At 46.6% G+C, this 16,317-nt stretch overlaps 1 long non-coding RNA gene across 3 annotated transcripts; it reads left to right on the forward strand.

Moving 5' to 3' along the window:
* The first annotated feature begins 2,721 nt into the window (after window positions 1-2,721).
* On the forward strand, window positions 2,722-12,317 carry LOC142414834 (uncharacterized). Of its 3 annotated transcripts, none has more exons than XR_012777228.1 (4): window positions 2,722-2,815; window positions 4,699-4,833; window positions 8,386-8,472; window positions 11,188-12,317. It is a non-coding gene; the product is annotated as an uncharacterized LOC142414834 (long non-coding RNA). The 3 variants fall into 3 exon arrangements; XR_012777227.1 differs by lacking the exon at window positions 11,188-12,317 and adding an exon at window positions 8,583-8,922; XR_012777226.1 differs by lacking the exon at window positions 11,188-12,317 and having other exon boundaries at window positions 8,386-8,922.
* Window positions 12,318-16,317: the final 4,000 nt, after the last annotated feature.

Raw genomic sequence — 16,317 nt, forward strand, 5'->3', positions numbered from 1 at the left:
ATATGTGTCTATCTTTCTGTCAAACTAAGTGGGAAAACCTTTGGGTCCCATTCAACAGATTGAGAGAGAGATGACTCAGTCACCAAATGTAGACTCCCAGCTGAGTTGGTCACCCTGCCCCGGTACATACAGTATTTGACACAAAGATTGATTTCTGCTGGCTCACTTGGGATTTTTTTTTGTTGCATGTTGCAAAATCACGTCCTGTTAATCCCCTGACAGTTTGTGTTCTCTGCTGTGCACCATGGTGTGAGCTAGACCTTTGTTACTTTCTAACATGTGACGAGGACTAGGCAGTTTCTAACCTAATTGCATGATCTCAGTCTCCTCCTTATCGTTCTCAGGTTCCATGGGACATTTTTCCAAACTTCTCATCTCTTATGTATGGCCTGCAGCGGGGGACAAGATTTTCATAAACCCTTAGCAGCTGTGAGATGTAAGATGGGATTTTTTCCAAAGCACTTATCCTATGAACTCCACTTCTCTTGAAATTAGTGGTGAATGATCTTGATTTCCATGGGTCAGGGTTAGAGCAACAACAGGAGTTTTGTAAACTCCCACAGATGCAGCCAAGACTTCGGCATTCACCATCCTGAATTCTCTTTAGAGGCAAGAAAGAAAATCCCAACAAGAGACCTTAGATGAACATAAAGCTTTCCCCATTCGTTTCAGCACACAACATGGGAGCAGAGAGCTCTTAAGAAGTTGCCTGAATGTTCCTGCCTCTGTTTATCCTATAAAACAGATATAAAAGAAATAATATGAACAAAAGGTGATGAACTTTTTGGATAGGTGAATGTGTAATCTTGAGTTAAATGAAGCTTGGCCTTGAAGTATCAGGACTTTTTGTGAATGGCCTCTGCTCTAAAGTAGAGATCGTGACATTGGTCTTGGGGGAAACAGGTTTCTGCTAAAATTATCACCAGCAGCAACCCTGGCCCTGAAATCTCTGTCATTAGGCTGTCGAGTTAGATACAGAATTCGGGTCACTAGAGGGTATAGTATTCAGTGGATTGTTCCCCAGTTCAGTGGGTGTGGTAACTACAACCTGTGGTCCAGACTCCCACCAGAATTCACCCCAGGCTGACTCAGCTGCCTATGGTTGTCTTCTCCATTGGCTTGAGGAATGACAGCCAGCGGGGTATGCTGCTGTATCACTTCCTTGCTCCTAGCTAGCCCAGAGGGCCATTAGGCATGTTTGACTGGGTCCAGTTCTTGGAGAAAGGCTGAACTTCAACTTCATTGCTCCTGGGGCCGGTTCCTTGAGTCCCAACTAGAAAATGTCATGTACCCTCAAAAAGAGGTAATGCAGCTCTTTCCTGTAGCTGGTTAAAATGATTCAATATCCTTAATATCACCTGGCTTGGCAAAACACTGAAGCTTGAGTGAAAACCCCACAAAAGCCAACTTTTATTTAAGTTCTCCATCTCCCAGATGTACCACTGTAAAGACTCCAGCTGTTTAAGCAGGCAGAATAGAGCTGCCGCTCCCTGTCTGTGTGCAGTGTGTGTTCCTGGCTCTGAATGTCTGTGTGGTAAAAATAGCCATATTTTACATGTATTGGAAATATTAAAGGCTTAATTATCATCTGCTTTGGAGTTTTTTTCAGCCGAGACTAAGCAGATATGAAGAATTTGGCTGCTGTTCTCTGCTCCTGCACCACCCAGCCGTAATGAGAGCTAAAGCAACTCGGTGGCTACTGTATTTTTAGTGGCCCCTCTGGCAGGAAGAGATTAGAGGGAATGCAGCTACTTCAATACCCCCTTGTTCCAGGCGTGTGTGTGTGTCTGTCCCCAACAGACCCCTTGGCCGTGCATAGCTGTTGTAGGAGCTAGCTTTATATGAAAGAGAGAAAGGAAAGTCTATTTATAGGCAGTCTGAGCGGCACATTATTCAAGGCTAGGTTGTTGACTCATGCCCATCTGATATCATTTAAAGGGTTAGATATTGCCAGCGAACAAAAATAAGTGCTGTTACTCCCTTCTAGTCAATAGAATTAACTGTTCTTAAGCTTACATTTGCTTTTACAGCAGAAGCATTGTGTCTCAAGGGTCCTGTTATAAGTATATACATTGCTGAAGAGGTGCTAATCTGGATTTCCTTGGGATTATGGTGATGGAAAGAGAAATATGAGGGCAGCAAAACCAGCAGAGAGCAGAGCCTTCAGCTCTGTTGTCTGTCGCTTACGTTCATCTCTGTTAAAAGGACCTTCGGAAATCAAGGGGGAAGGAGACAAAAGGCAACCCTGTTAACACCAAGGGTTCCTCCTTTCCACGGTAGAGTCTTGGAAAGGCCCTTCCCTCCTCCTCCTCCTCATCCTAGCCCGTCTCAGGAGTGTTCTCTCTGCTAAATAGAAACTGTGCTGTTTCCTGTCTGTCTTGAGCCATTGGCTTTTGGCATCAGTTTTCAAGCCCTGAATCGCTCTCTGGGGATGCGCCCTGGAAAGCTGCTGGGAACTGATTGCCTATCAGCAGCTGAGATGCAATTCTTGGCTTCGCTCTTCTTGGGAATCGCAGTGTGCAGACCTGGACAGCATCATGCGCATAGCATAAGAGACCAAGCACCTCTTGTGGGCTGAGTGTGTCAGATCCTGAGGCAAATGCTTATTGCAAACTTCAGGGCACGAGGGAGGTGGGAGGGAAAAATATCAGCTCATAAAGCTTTGCCTGCTGGCTCAGGAGCAGGGAAAGAAATGCAAAAAGAATGAATGTAGTTCCTTTTTTAGGTCACAGCTGAAATTAACCATGAGATATTTAACACTGAAGTGGAGGAGAAAGCTGAAAAACTAGGAGAGCGAGCAACTGCTTGAAAACTGGTGAGCCAAATATCTCTTTCCAAAGAGAAAGATGCAGGATTTGTTTGGTGTAAGGTCACGCTTATCAACAAGATCCTCGTCTTTCCTTCTCACAGCTGGGATAAAGAAACTGAGGCCAAGGCTCCAGGCATCCTGCTTGAAATGTAACATAAAGGGGAGATGCAACAGGCAGGTGGGGAAAACTGGCTGTGAAACAGGCCTCCCATATACACCTTACACTGTGGCTGCTCTGGGCCAGCTTGGCCCTGTGAAACCAGAGCAGCAGCCACAGATGAGAGAATGAGAAGACAGAGCTGAACTCCTCCTCACAGCTGCTTGAATTCCCTTTGCTGCCCAAGTCCGAGCACGATGGCCATCGTCTCCTATTGAAGGGATGCTAACAGCTGCTCTGCAGAGAGGGTGCACCCTTTGGCTCAGAGCAGCGGCAACGGTACCTTGATTACCCTGTTATAATCGAGGCTAATCAACACCAAATGGTGTTTTGCCTCTAGAACAGTTTTTATATATCATGATAACAATAGACATCTCAGAAATATTCCTGGAAGGGTTTGTTTTTCTCCCAAATGAGGATGGGGGCAGAGAGAATGGCACTCCTAAGAGTCAATACCCTAGTTGATCCCAACCCTTTGTGGGGTCTGGAAAGACTTCTTTAAAGTGCTGCTCTGTCTCGTTAGATGCATTAATCAACATTTAGTCTGCTGCCCCTCAGGTTAGCACTGCATATGCTGGGCTGTGCTCTTTCTCTCTAACTAGGAAACTTATCCTGGACCTGAAAAAAACCCTTCCCTGACAGAGATAAAAACGCATTTTCTTTTTCTGACAAAACAAGGTTTTTTCATGAGGTGAGTAGGAGAAAACTGCATCCAAAAACACACAGCAAGAAAAGCACATCACAAGAATATAGGCAAAGTAGTCATCAACAATTAGAATAGACTCTTGGAGAGGGGCCTGAAATGGCAAAAAAGGCTGCTGGATTTGTGATATGTTGAGTAATGATGTGCTAATAGATGGGACATGTCTGTAATAATTGGTTTTAAAAAAAAAAACCTAAGCAGAGCCAGGATCCTCTTTGGGCTGAAGGGGCATTTACAGTTTGCCAGCAAGGCAGACGTTAGGATCATACCCAGCAGATCTGGGAAATCACAGCCATGGTTCAGCAAAGCCCAGAAAGCACATGGCTAATCCTACCTTTCCTCCAAAAAACTTGTGATATATATAGACAAGACAGAGCAAAAGAAATACTGCTGCCATTGGAGAAAGGGAGAAGGATTAAGTGAGGTGGCCAAGTCAGGCAGAAGGCCTGTGTCAGAGCCAGGAACTGAAATCACCTCTCTTGAGGATGGTCTTTAATGTCATTGCTGAAGGCAGGCTCCCATCTAATCAAGAGCTGACCTCCCCGCGGCTCCTTGTGTGAGATCCCCATGCTCCACAGGACCTGCCACTTGGATCCGGCTTCTTACTTTTATCTTTTTTGCTCCTCTGCCCTGGGTTGGCTTTCCGAGTGGACCATGCTGGAATAAGCATCACCAGTGAAAGGCTGTGAGAGGGCTTTTCCTATTGGAAACAAACAAACCAACCACACCACCAAAAAAATTCCCCAAAACAAACAATAAAACCAAACCACTACCAAAAACCTCCTCTGAGGTTCTTTTTAACCCAAACTCCCAAAGAAGTTTAATGCCATGGTGGAGGACTAGGTTGTGCGGTGTTGTCCAAAAGGTGAGTAGGAGAGGGAGAGCAGGAGTTAACCCAGCATAGGGCAGGGACTGCCAGGATCTGCTCTGCAAAGCCGGGGGGAAGCTCAGCCCCGACTGCAGGCAGGAGGGATGGAGTTAACCAAAACCAGAATTTCACCTCTTTGCTCTTCTGCTCCTCCCTTTTAGGAAATCCTCAGTCTTGAAGAAAGGAGTGGGTTTTACAGAACCAGAGGTGACCCTAGGAGTTCGAGGGGCTGCTGGGCCAGCCTGCCTGCCTGCCTGCTGCACCAGAGGCAGAGGCTGCTCCCTGGAGTAAAGGAGGTGAGTGAGCAGGCTGAGGCACTGCTGCTGTATTTGATGGTGGTGAGGAGCATGTCAGGGGCGGATGGGGTGACCATGCCTGAGCAAGCTCCCTTCCTGCCAGCTCAGCTGTTTCAATAGGAGGGGTGGGCTCAGGCCCCTGGCAGTGAAACAAGGCGCAGGTCTGCACCCTGTACTAGCAAGCAGGTTTTGGTATGTTGGTACCAGACTCTATTCACAGACCGACTGGCAAGGGCAAGAGGCAGAAGGCGCAATGTGAGAGGAACGGATTTAAAAGGGAACATTTTCAGAGGAGCTAGTCCAGTCCACCCTGCCCCAAGATGTTCACCTTGCAGACAGATGCTTTTCAGCAGTTCGTGGGGCTGCAGTCCCTGCCTAGTTGCATTTGCCCAATCCCTGACCTTTTAGGTCAGTGGGAAGAGTCCCAGGCAGTCAGCAGGCTTGGGAAAAAGCCCCAAATGACAGAGAAAATTAGACTTTGGGATCTTTTGAACTGTTATTGCTGTTTGACTCATGGCTGTGGGTATTTTCCTCTCTGTGCAGCTGTTGGGAGAACTGGGGGTGGCTACTGGGAGATGATTGAATACATGTGACATCCCTGAGGTAAGAGAGCTCTGTGGTGAGGCCTTAGTGTTACGGCAATCCGAACAACCAGCAACTCTGGCAGGCACTGCTGTCTTGCAGGACTGTGTCTGGGGGAGCAGGCATTGGCTCTGTTGTGAAATTCCTTGAGTTATTTGCGCAGTGATAGCACCCACCACCCCCAGTGTTAGGTGAGCAAGGTCAAAGGGATGGTCTGTTGCCCCCAAGAAACTTACTGCTTACAAAAGAAATGAGAAATAGAAATAAAGGGGCTGTTGCAAAATTAAAATCCCAAAAGAAACAGGAGGATTGGTCAGATGTGGGTGCCGAAGGTCGTCAGGCTCCTCTAGCTGCTTTTAGGTGCCTTCTCAAATGGAGCTGGCTCTCTAAGAAGGGTTTTGATGAGGTGAAAAGGAGCTCATCTCCTCTAGGAGTTAGGACGGAGGATGACTGCGTCCTTGTCGGCCAGGTCCTCTATCAGTCGCACAGAGAGAGGCAGGCACTTAGCCCCTGACTGCTGTCAGGCTGCAGCTCAGGAAGCCGCATGGCCGTGCTGCTCGCAGCTGCTGGCTCCTCTCTCTTCCCAGCTCTGCTTCGAAGAGGGGTCAGAGTCAGGGCAACAGTCAAAGTGCCAGGGAAAACTTTCAGTGGTGATAGCTGTAGTTTCTCCTCCATCTGCAAAGCTGAAAATGGAGAGAGACCAAAAAAAAGTCTGAAACCCCACAATGATGATAATAATCCCCAATTCCCTCGTAGTCAGTCTCATCTCACCCCACCCTTTATTTTCTTCTCCAGCAGGAAAATGTTTCCCCAGCATTGCTGGCACCTTTAGCAGGACAGATCCGGTGAAGGAGTTCTGCTGGGGTTCAGGCAGAGAGATAGCATGAAGGGCTGGGACGGGACGCTGGGTTTGTTTCGGGACAGTGAGTTTAGATCATTGCTCTGCCAGAGTTTTTTCCATGTGACTTTAAGCCTGCCTTTTAAACCCCTCTCTGCCTCAATTCTCCAGCAATTAAATGGGATAGTACTTTTCTCTTTAGCTGTTTGGATGGTAAGCTCCCTAAAGCAGAGGCTGTTCCTTCTATGCTTGCGTACATCTGCTAGCATGCCTGGTCCTGGCTGTAGCTGCTCCTGTGATATCCCTTTTAATGAGAGAGAATGAGCACATGTCGTCCTCTCTCTGCTCAGGATCAGCCAATTCTTCCCCTTTAGGTTTCCTGTCACAGCAGTTGCATGGGGGTCAAGAAGACAGGATTTGACTCTAAATTGTCCAAGTGAGAAGGCACAGCATGTGTTGTACCAGTCAAAGCGTGAAGCAACCCTGAACTTCACGCAAATCCATTGCCTGAGCCGGAGAGGAACACGGCAGCTTCTCCAACATATGTCTAAACAGCGTTGCTGCACATCACAAGTTAGCCAGGCACTTTTTTGCAAAAAACATGGGGTAGTCTCTGCTCAGAGAGGGAGGTCCCTGAAGGCTGCGTCTCGGCCCACAGCATGCCTTGGGACAGGCTGCGCGTACGCTGAGCAGCTGGGTCCCTCTGGACCGCTGGGCTCTCACTAGCAGAGCTGGCCGTAGGACTCTGAACAGGTGTTGCAAATTTTGCTCCTATTTCTTTTTTTACAAGCAGGGCAAGACCATCTGTTATGCTCTGAGGTCATTAATGATTTCCAGGATTGCCAGGAAATAGAAAATACTTCTGCAGCGTACAGTGTGTAGGGCAAACAAATAATATACATAAATATGCAAGAAAACAGACCAGGGTGTAGTATTTTATGAAATATTACGGTGGAGTGCCTTCCAGCGGTTTTGCCTTAGGAAGCTGCACAGCTGTTTCAAGCTGTGGAGCACTTGGGGAGATGATCTGTATTTGCATGACAAAGGCAAAACCAACATAATTGTCTACATTACCTCTTTCTTTGTGTGCCGTGCAGGGGTGCCTTCCAGCTCCTTGCTCAGATAGGCGCTAGGACTGCCTCCGCCTGCAGCCCAGGATCTCAGAGACGTTATCTTGTTGCTCAAACCCACCTCTTATCTGGAGAGTGTGGTGTTTTGGGCTGTAGCCCGAAAAGCCAAATGAAAGCCTGCTGAAGCCAGTGGGAATCTTTCCATGAAATGCTCAAGGGTTTGCCTTGGATTTCATTTGCTCTCCGCAAATCTGACCCAAAGCCAGTGGAATTACTCTCTTTTGGGATACTCACGCTGTCCCTGTGAGGAATGTTTTGGAGGTTAGGAAGAGCTCGCCGCCAGGCAGGAAGCAGGGCCCTAGCACACCATGGAGCGCATGGGGTCCCATGGACCTAATCATCCCTGAAGCCTTAACGAAGCACTCGTACGAGGCAAGGCCACTTAGCGCTGCTGTCGGGCACTCGCGTACAAATCGTCCGCTGCCCGCGAGGCAGCTGCGTGTGCTCGGAGGCGGGCTGCCGCGTGCTCTGCTCACGCGGTTTTGCAACTGACCGTCAACATCTGTCTCATTGACTTCTCTGGGACAGGCGGGATCGGGCTGTGCTCCCGAATCAGTATCAGGAGTCTGGCTCAAGTGGGAGGCAAAAAAGCCTTGTGATAAAAATGTCTGGATGTTTCATTTGCAGCCAAGAAAGAGAGCGTAGTTTTCCTAGGCTCGTGTAGGTTTCCTAGGCTTTGACAATACAGTTTTTGTTTTGACACTATGAAGACATTTCATTTTTATGTGCTACTTTTGCCTTTTTGATGGAGATCCTTTTATTAGAATATGACTTTAGTATGTTATACTGTTGTTTTTATAGTATATTAATAGGCTGTTCTATTTTTTACTGTTACTGCAACAAACTATTTCTACCTCATTGAAAAGGAGAGTGTTTATGTTATCAGAAAAAAATCAGCATTACTAAAGCAAACCATACTGATATTTCTGATTTTTTTTAAGTAATTCACGGGTAAATTTCCACATTGTGCGATTTTTATTTAATTTGCCTTATTCGATCTAGGAGCTTGTACAAAAATATTGGGGCTTTCCAGTGCACAAGAATTACACTTGTCAGCCCACCTGATGGTGATTCTTTTTGCAGAGATAAGTAGGTATTCATTTCACTAGTGCGAGAGTCCCTTTGCAAACCTATTTTGTGATCCATTGTGATCTGGCAATAAGAACCCGCAGTAATTTAACATTACTGCTTTTGTCTAGGTTATTAAATATACCTGAATTATGGCAGCACCCAGGGACTTCAACTGACCCTGAGGTTGGACGCTATACAGATGGAGTCAAAGAGTCCCTGCCTAGTGTAATGGCATAAATAGCCAAGAGAGATATTGTTAATCCTCGTGTTTTACGTTTGGGGAATTTGGGAATGGAGACAGGAATTATTTTCCAAAGGGTTGTGCGGGGAATCGGACATGAAACCACAAATGCTGGTCCCAAGACTCCCACGCCGTAGCAGCAGGACCTCCAGCAGGTGCTACCTGTGTTTCCCATTCTGTCTTGCCGATGGTTTCTCCAAATCCCAGCCTCTTGTAATGAGAGGCCTTGTAAACTCTTTCAGAAGCACTGTCCTGTTTAAAATTTTGCTGTGTCCTTGAGGAAACAGAAGTTTTCTTCCCTCTCTTGAAATGTGTGGTATCTTCAGCTGTAGCATCACAGGAAATCAATCAATATAATCCTGCACAAAATTGTTTTCTTATCAGCTTCATCCCATCCAGAATTCTTATTTTCTGAAGGTTATCCCAAGAGTGATGGTAAATACATGCATCTTTTTGAATTTGCTCAGAGTTTGTGGCTTACCAGGATTATTCCAAACTTAAAAGCCAAACTTGGGAGTAATAAAGTGCTTAAACAGATTATTGCAGTTCGATGGTCCTACTCGGGTAGGTAAGCGCGTCTTTGCACCATATGTATGCCCTCTACTCCAGTTCATCCAAAGGATAGCCCGATTTCACTGCCAGCAAACTCTTGTACTCCATCTGGACGAAACTGGATGAAACGGCGAGGACTGGCTAGTCGGATTGCAACACAAGGGTAGCGCTCGCAATAGTTGTGTTATGCCAAAGTAGAAATCTGGTGCAGCGGAGTCTGGCTTGAAGCAGAGACTGCAACTCCTGCCTGCTCTGGAGACATGCCTGCAGTCCTGGGTAAGGAATTAGAGGGCACGTTACTCAGTAGGTGCACAGTGCTGCTAGTGCTTTAGGACAGATTTACATATAGGGTGACTGGAGGCAGACTACCCCGCAGCACGATTTGTTTGGGGTTACAGATTTCCAAGTGTTCTAATCGCCTTTTTAACAGTTACTTCTTTATTCAAGAAAACCTGCCTCGGGCTTTCCCAGTTTAAATTCTAGTAAGTAAGTAAAAGAAAAGAAAGTAAAAGATCTTAGGAAAGCGTTCGCCTTTAATTTTGTTTACAAGATGAGAAATATAGTCCAGTCTCCAGCCTTTCATTGTGCCGCAGTTACCCAGGCTTAGAATAAGTAGTCTCTTAAGACAGCATGATAGCATGCAGCTTGCTAGGGGTCTGCTTCAGTCAAGTCTCACCTACCAAATGTTTGGGCCAGGCCAGCTCCACTCTTTATGTAATTTTTTTTTAGCATTCTGTGAGCTTTCTAGGAAAAAAAAGTTTCTTGTTACAAGGTCCTGCAACCAGATACAGTTCTAACTCCTACACTGACAACACTTTTGATGTGCTGTTCAAAGCAAATCCATCGAAGCAGGATACTGTTAATAAAACTCGGGAGAAACAAGAGGTCAAGTGACGTGAGTAAATAGACCTTTCAGTCTCTTTGGAGCTCCTGTTCAAAGCCAAGAGGAATTTATCCTGATAAAACCACTAGTTTTAACTTTGGAGATTACTCTTTGAACCGTAAAGAACTACTTCATGCTAGTGGATTGCATAAAGACACTTATCCACATCTTTCCAGTGCTCCCAAGTGTCTCCAGGGACAACTCCTATTTTTTTTATATACTTTTCCATCAAAAGAAATAAACCCCAAACCAGTATATTTAAACGTTTGATGTCCTCTAGACTTGTGACAGCATTTTAGCATGTCAGTAGCAGAATGATTTGTAACACGAGATGAATTGTCATTGTTTATATTTATCACGTAATAAAAACTTACATTGGACAGCTCTTGTGGTCATACAAGCGCTCTCATTTGGGCAGTAGGAAAACTCCATGAATTTAAAAGAACTTAATCTGATAAAAATTGATTCTTCCTGAAGTCTGTCCAGTTTCACCTGGCAGCCTTTTGAGAGAGTATGCAGATATCTTATGTAGCACCTCTGGCTTCATACAGAGGCGAATGTCAGTCAATACATAAGTCCTAGACCTTTGTAGTTGTTTCTTAGGTTCATCACTTCTGAATGGAGTCCGAAGTATTTAATCTGAGGAAGAGGTGCTGGTGATATGCAAGGGTTTACACAGGGTGGCAGCTGGCCAGGGCTATCTTTACCTAAGGAATCTCCATTCCTAAAATCTGCTGGTTTTTTGTTGTTTTTTTCCCCAGAGAGAAATCCATGATATCACTTTATTTTGCACATGGCCCAGTGCTTTTGGCTGACTTTCCACCCTCCCCTTCGCATAACTGAGAGAATGCCAGCATGCAAAATACTGTGTGTCTTACAGAAACCTTATGCCCCAGACATTTTATATGGGAGTCATACGTGTGAGGTTCTTATCTGGAGGAGCTGCTGCCTGCCTTTGGGATGTCTGCCCTGTCTATTTGGTAGCAGGTAGGACTTGAGCCACTGGGCTGGCTTCCCCTTTTCTGCGAGGTTTTCACCAGCTGTATCTCTGTCCTAGTTTCAGGTCGGTGCCACCAAGATGCACATCTGCCCTAGCTGATGCGGAGAGCTGCTCACAAGGGATCCTGTCTGTACCCAACAGCAAGGACCACTCCCTTTTAATGCAACACATTCTGGGAAGCCATTTACTGGCACTGTTACACCCTTGTTTTTTCACCGGGATGGGAAACTAGAGGTAAGGAAGATGGCTGTAGCTGAAAATTCCATTTCACGTCGCCCACCCAGCCCTGTGGTTTGTCTCTCTGCCTCTTGTCATTCAATAGCCTTGAGTTGCTTGTCAGTGTGGGGACCGCCGGCGGTGATGGAGAGATGTGCTCATCTCTTGGCAAAGACGTTTTTCGTGTAGCCACAAACCCAGAGCACTCCTGTAATGCTCGCTGCTCCCTGCCACTTCCTGCCTGCTCCCAATGTCCAGAAGTGACCTTGCAGAGGCCACTTGCAGGTTTTTCAGGTCTCCAGCAAAATTAGACAGAGACGGCAGAACTTTAGCGAAAAAAGCACTCCTCACCAAATTTGGCTTTCTCTCAAAGTCTTGTATCTAATTGAAATACCTCAGCACAGGCACTGTGTCAGCCGTGTGGGCTGTCAGCCTGGCAAAATACATATGGTGTGCAAGCTTCTGTGTACCCTGAAACCTCAGTCCCACTATTTCCATGTAACCTGAACTTATAATTTCTGCCAAGGGAGATTGAATTAAGAGAAGCCTGTGGTATTCTTCAGGGATGAAAAGGAGCATATCGGGGAAAACCTGAGCTGGCCCCAGCCTGCTGAATGTCCAGTGAATACTGCCGATGGGAAGATAGTACATGGGATGTACTCTGTGGGGACTCTCTCCCTTCTTTCCACTCCTTTAGCTCTCTGCCTTTTGCTAGCAGTTTCCATGGCTGTCATCCTGGTGACGTTCCTGTCAAATTCTTCCCTTGGCTAACGGACATGGTCATCAGACTCACTGAGCAAAAATCTTGCCCTGGTTTGACTTGGGACCTAACTGGTCACTGTTCCCAGCCCTCCCCCAGCCCCTGCGTGGATTTCTGTGCCCACGGACGCCTACGGCTCTTTCAGATTTAGGAGCAGCCCTGTGAACCAGTTATGTCCCCAGGTCCAAGGGGCTTCCCTTTCCTCCAAATGACTCATGGCCTATGTGGATAGAGGCCCTTTCTTCCAGAAGGCTCCCAAAGACATTGGGCGTGTTGCAAAAAAGGGGCAAAAGTCATTTGGAAATTACTGTATTGTTGGGATAAAATGTAAAAAATTGCAAAGTGGGGTTTGCCTTCCCAAGGGAACGGCAGGCTGGCTCAAATATACATCCCTCCCACCTATCTTTGGATAGACTGACTCACTCTGTGTGGCTGCTTCTTTCTCTCTCTTTCCATCAGCTACAGCGTCCTGCATGCCTAGCTTAGGTGGGCGTTTAACTTCTAGGATTTTTGCAGGATGCTTATTACCTTAATTTCTCTTTTCAAAGGAGTTTGGTGCACTTTCTTAGCAAGTCACTAGATACGTGTCAAAAGAGTGTTCAGAAATACTGAACCATAGCCTCAGCTCAGTCTAGCGCAGTGCACAGAGAAGTAAAGAGCATTAGGAGCTTGCCCAGGCTCTTTTTAGGCTCCTGATCTTAGAAAACAGCCACTGCTGGGGTGGATGCACGGAAAATGAGCATCCAGGGACACTGGACATCCTGAGTCCCACTCTGGGCGGGGAAGTACAGGTAGAGGCTCCCCTGGTTTGTGAAACTCCAGACTTCTAAGTCTTCAGTAACACTGCAAAAACTCTGTTATATCTGTGAGAAGTCCCAGAAGTGCAAATATATTCACCTCTTATGGGTCTCTTCACTGCCAAGGCAGGATAAAGTGACCCTACTTCCCTGGTACCTCTGTGGGTTGGTAGTAGCCAGCCCAGCTGCTGAGCAGCTGGCTCGTGCTTTAATGCAGTACAAGAATAGAGTAAAACATGTAAAACTTACTGTTTTAAGCCAGGCACAATTATGTGGGCACATACGAATGATGCTTGCAAATTCTGGCTAATGTTGTGTGTATCTGAAGGCAGAGTTTGGATTTAAAGATCAATTCTCTACAATGCTGAGTGAGAGGAGGCTAATTTTCACAAAGATACTTTTCCCACCATTTTTCATATTTCTGTGACTGCACATCCCTATTTACTTAAAGTACAGCCCTCACCACAGTTATTACATCATGAACTTAATATCTCTCCCTGGAAAAAGAAACACTTTTTAGGGAAAAAAAAAAAGAAAAGGGAGAAAAAAAAAAAGAAGGAAGTGTTCGAAGAAGTTCAGAAAGCCTCAGATTCCTCTAGGGTCCCCAGCTGTGCTCTGTGTTGTCCCAGCTGAAAGCCAGATATTTCCGCTCTGCACATTAAGGTATTCAAGGAGAAATTAAAGTGGCTCTCTTGAGTGTGCTTTGGGCCAAGTGTGTATGTCCTACCTCAAAACAGCCCTGATACCTAAGGTTACAGCCCTTTATTCTTCCCTCCTTATAGGCCTGGGGCCGAACTCAAGCTCTGGAGCTCGTTATGGTACCTGCCCGTCGGTGTGTAAAGTGATAGACAAGTCTTCAGATGCGTCGTGGTCCCAGTGTCCTGGAAGCCACATCCTCTGCTGGACCATTTCGGGTGACAGAGCAATCTTTCCTTCCCTGTTGAGGGGAAGAAGAGCAATACTTCTCTGATGGTCTCATCGCATCACATGTCCTGTTCCTACCACGCTTCACAGAGGTGCCTTCTTTGGAGGCACATGCTGGTGGGTGGCCAAGCACCGATGGCGTTGGGGCAGCCCTGGGTGGCAATTAATCCAGTGTGGTAGGAAGGCTCTGCCAAATACATTGCTCCTTGGGGTTGGTTTATTGGTCTAATGCTAGCTGGGCCCAGCCGTTAGCATGAAGCCAGGTTTTGGTGAGTCATATCTGCAAGCAGAAACCCTTGTCACAGTCCCCCTTTCCTCGTGCCCCTGATGAAACTCTGTGTGGGGTTGTGACCACGCAGCAGACCAGAGCGGGGCTGCGTGCCACGGCACCCTTGGTCGGGAAAGCTGGCTGGGGGCTCTGCAAGGCGGCAAGTTCTGTCCAGCCCCGTGGCAGCATCGCCAGCATTGCAAAGCAGAAGTGCGATAAACTGAATATCTGGCAAAAATTATCTGGTTGCCTCCTTGATGAAGTGAAGATGCAGGGGGCTGGGCTGGCCTGGACTGGTCACGCACATGGTCTACCTTGCTCATATTTCTTTGAGTCCAGAGCTGCTGCAGCTGTCATGCAAACATGCCCCCGCTGTTGTGTTATTTATCTCAGCCTTCGGTGGGATGGGTAGGGTTTGTGTGTCCTTGTTGAGGGACCGTTTCTCTGTACGCTGTGTCTTGTGATTGCTTGCTTAGGTGGTATATTATGCAGCTCAGATCAAAGCCGTGTCACTTACCAGCTAGTAAATCATTCAAAGCAGAATTTCACATCTTCACAATAATTGTTCACTCTAACTATGAAGAAGACTGTTCTGAAATCAGTCCTTCCATCTGCCTTTCTGTTTGTAACTGCTCTAAGCAACCAGCACTGAGTGCAAAGGAGAGGGGGAGAGCTGCTGAAAATTGAAAGTACTGTAGACAGTACAGTGTGTTGTGCAAGGGCTCTGTCCCTCATCAGTGTCAAATTGCATAAACCAGTGTTGGCCAGATGAAGTGAAATAACAGCTCACTTCCTAAAATGGAAATATCCCCATATGTTGTTCCTGGCCGAGGACAACTCTCGGGGGCAAGATCAGCAAGTGGACGGTAGTGACTGCGGCGTGCCCCTCGCCGCTGCCGGCCCCCATGGTGCTCGAGGGAAGGAGAACACCACGCTTTGCCATAGAGCTGACAAATAGCGGGGGACTTTGCGCCCTATAAAATCCCCTTAATTTAACTGTAACTGCCAATCAATTGACTTAACCTAAATAGTCTATCTTTCTTGAAAAGAAACTACTGTTCTCTGGGATCCAGCCTCCGCCGGTTAGTCTCTTACTGCTCGTGTCACTCCGATATTCCCTAGGGCTTAAATGTTTCGGGTATGTTGTTAGCACAACAAATTAAAATGGGAACTTTGAAAGTCCTATACTGGGAGTTTATTTGCATAGTTTAGCAGCAAAAGACTGTTCTTCAATGGTGGAGAGCAGTCAAGGGTCCATCCGTGCAATGTGGAAAAAATGACTGGTAGGTGACAGTGGAGGAAACCCAAATATACCATGGGACTCCTCACCCTGGGAATGATCCATCGAGGCCAGAGGAGCAGCTAGCCTCTGTCTCTGCTTGGGAGCCCAAGATTGCAGGTTTCTCTTTGATTTTAATCTTAACTGCTCTCACCGTTTTTAGCCCTGCCCTGAGGCTTTGGGCAACCTAACCTATCCGAAGCCTGAGGTGCCAGTCGTGTTCTGTTATCACAATTTTTATCTCTTGGGTTTTTTGGATGGCTGCAGCAGGATTGTATCATGAAGGTATTTACAAATAAGATATTTAGCCAGATAGCATATTTGTTTAGCAGTAGCTCTGGCCACTAGTTCCTTCCAGATGTCCTTGAAGCTGGCAGGGTGTCTTGCCCACAGCTATCTATCAATTGTGCAGTCTCTGCCTTGCCAGAGCTTGTGGACAGCATTTGTCCCCATGTTGCTTCCAATGTACTGAGCATTTTTATCCATTTAAGGACTAGGGACTTGAATTGCTTGTCCTTCCATAGGAAGTTTCCCATAATTTAGCCATTTGACCAATGCAAGCTCATATTTTGTAGTTAACTTCTCTCCACATTCATTGCCCCAGTACAACTTTGCCCAGCACCTCATCTCTCCAGAATTTTCTCTCTCCCATGTATTTTCTTCGCAAAAGCTCCTTGACGGTACCTGCAGACCCATTGTCTCAGCTTTCTGGAGCTCTTTGGCAAAAGTCGTCTTTCTTGTGATGCACCGTGTGGAGTTTTGCTGGTTGCCCCTGCAGGCTAGCTCAGCTTGGCATTTCACATTGTGTTTGTCAGCCCTGCTGTGGCCTGCTTTGAATCACCCACCTCTTAACATCTCCTAGAGTCTGACCCTCCACGTGGCTCAGTGGAGATCTTCACGGCCTTCAAAGAAAGTCTGCAAAAATCAGTTTGTCTACAGAATT

This window comes from Mycteria americana, chromosome 9, assembly GCF_035582795.1.
Source record: "Mycteria americana isolate JAX WOST 10 ecotype Jacksonville Zoo and Gardens chromosome 9, USCA_MyAme_1.0, whole genome shotgun sequence".
NCBI classification, from domain to species: domain Eukaryota; kingdom Metazoa; phylum Chordata; class Aves; order Ciconiiformes; family Ciconiidae; genus Mycteria; species Mycteria americana.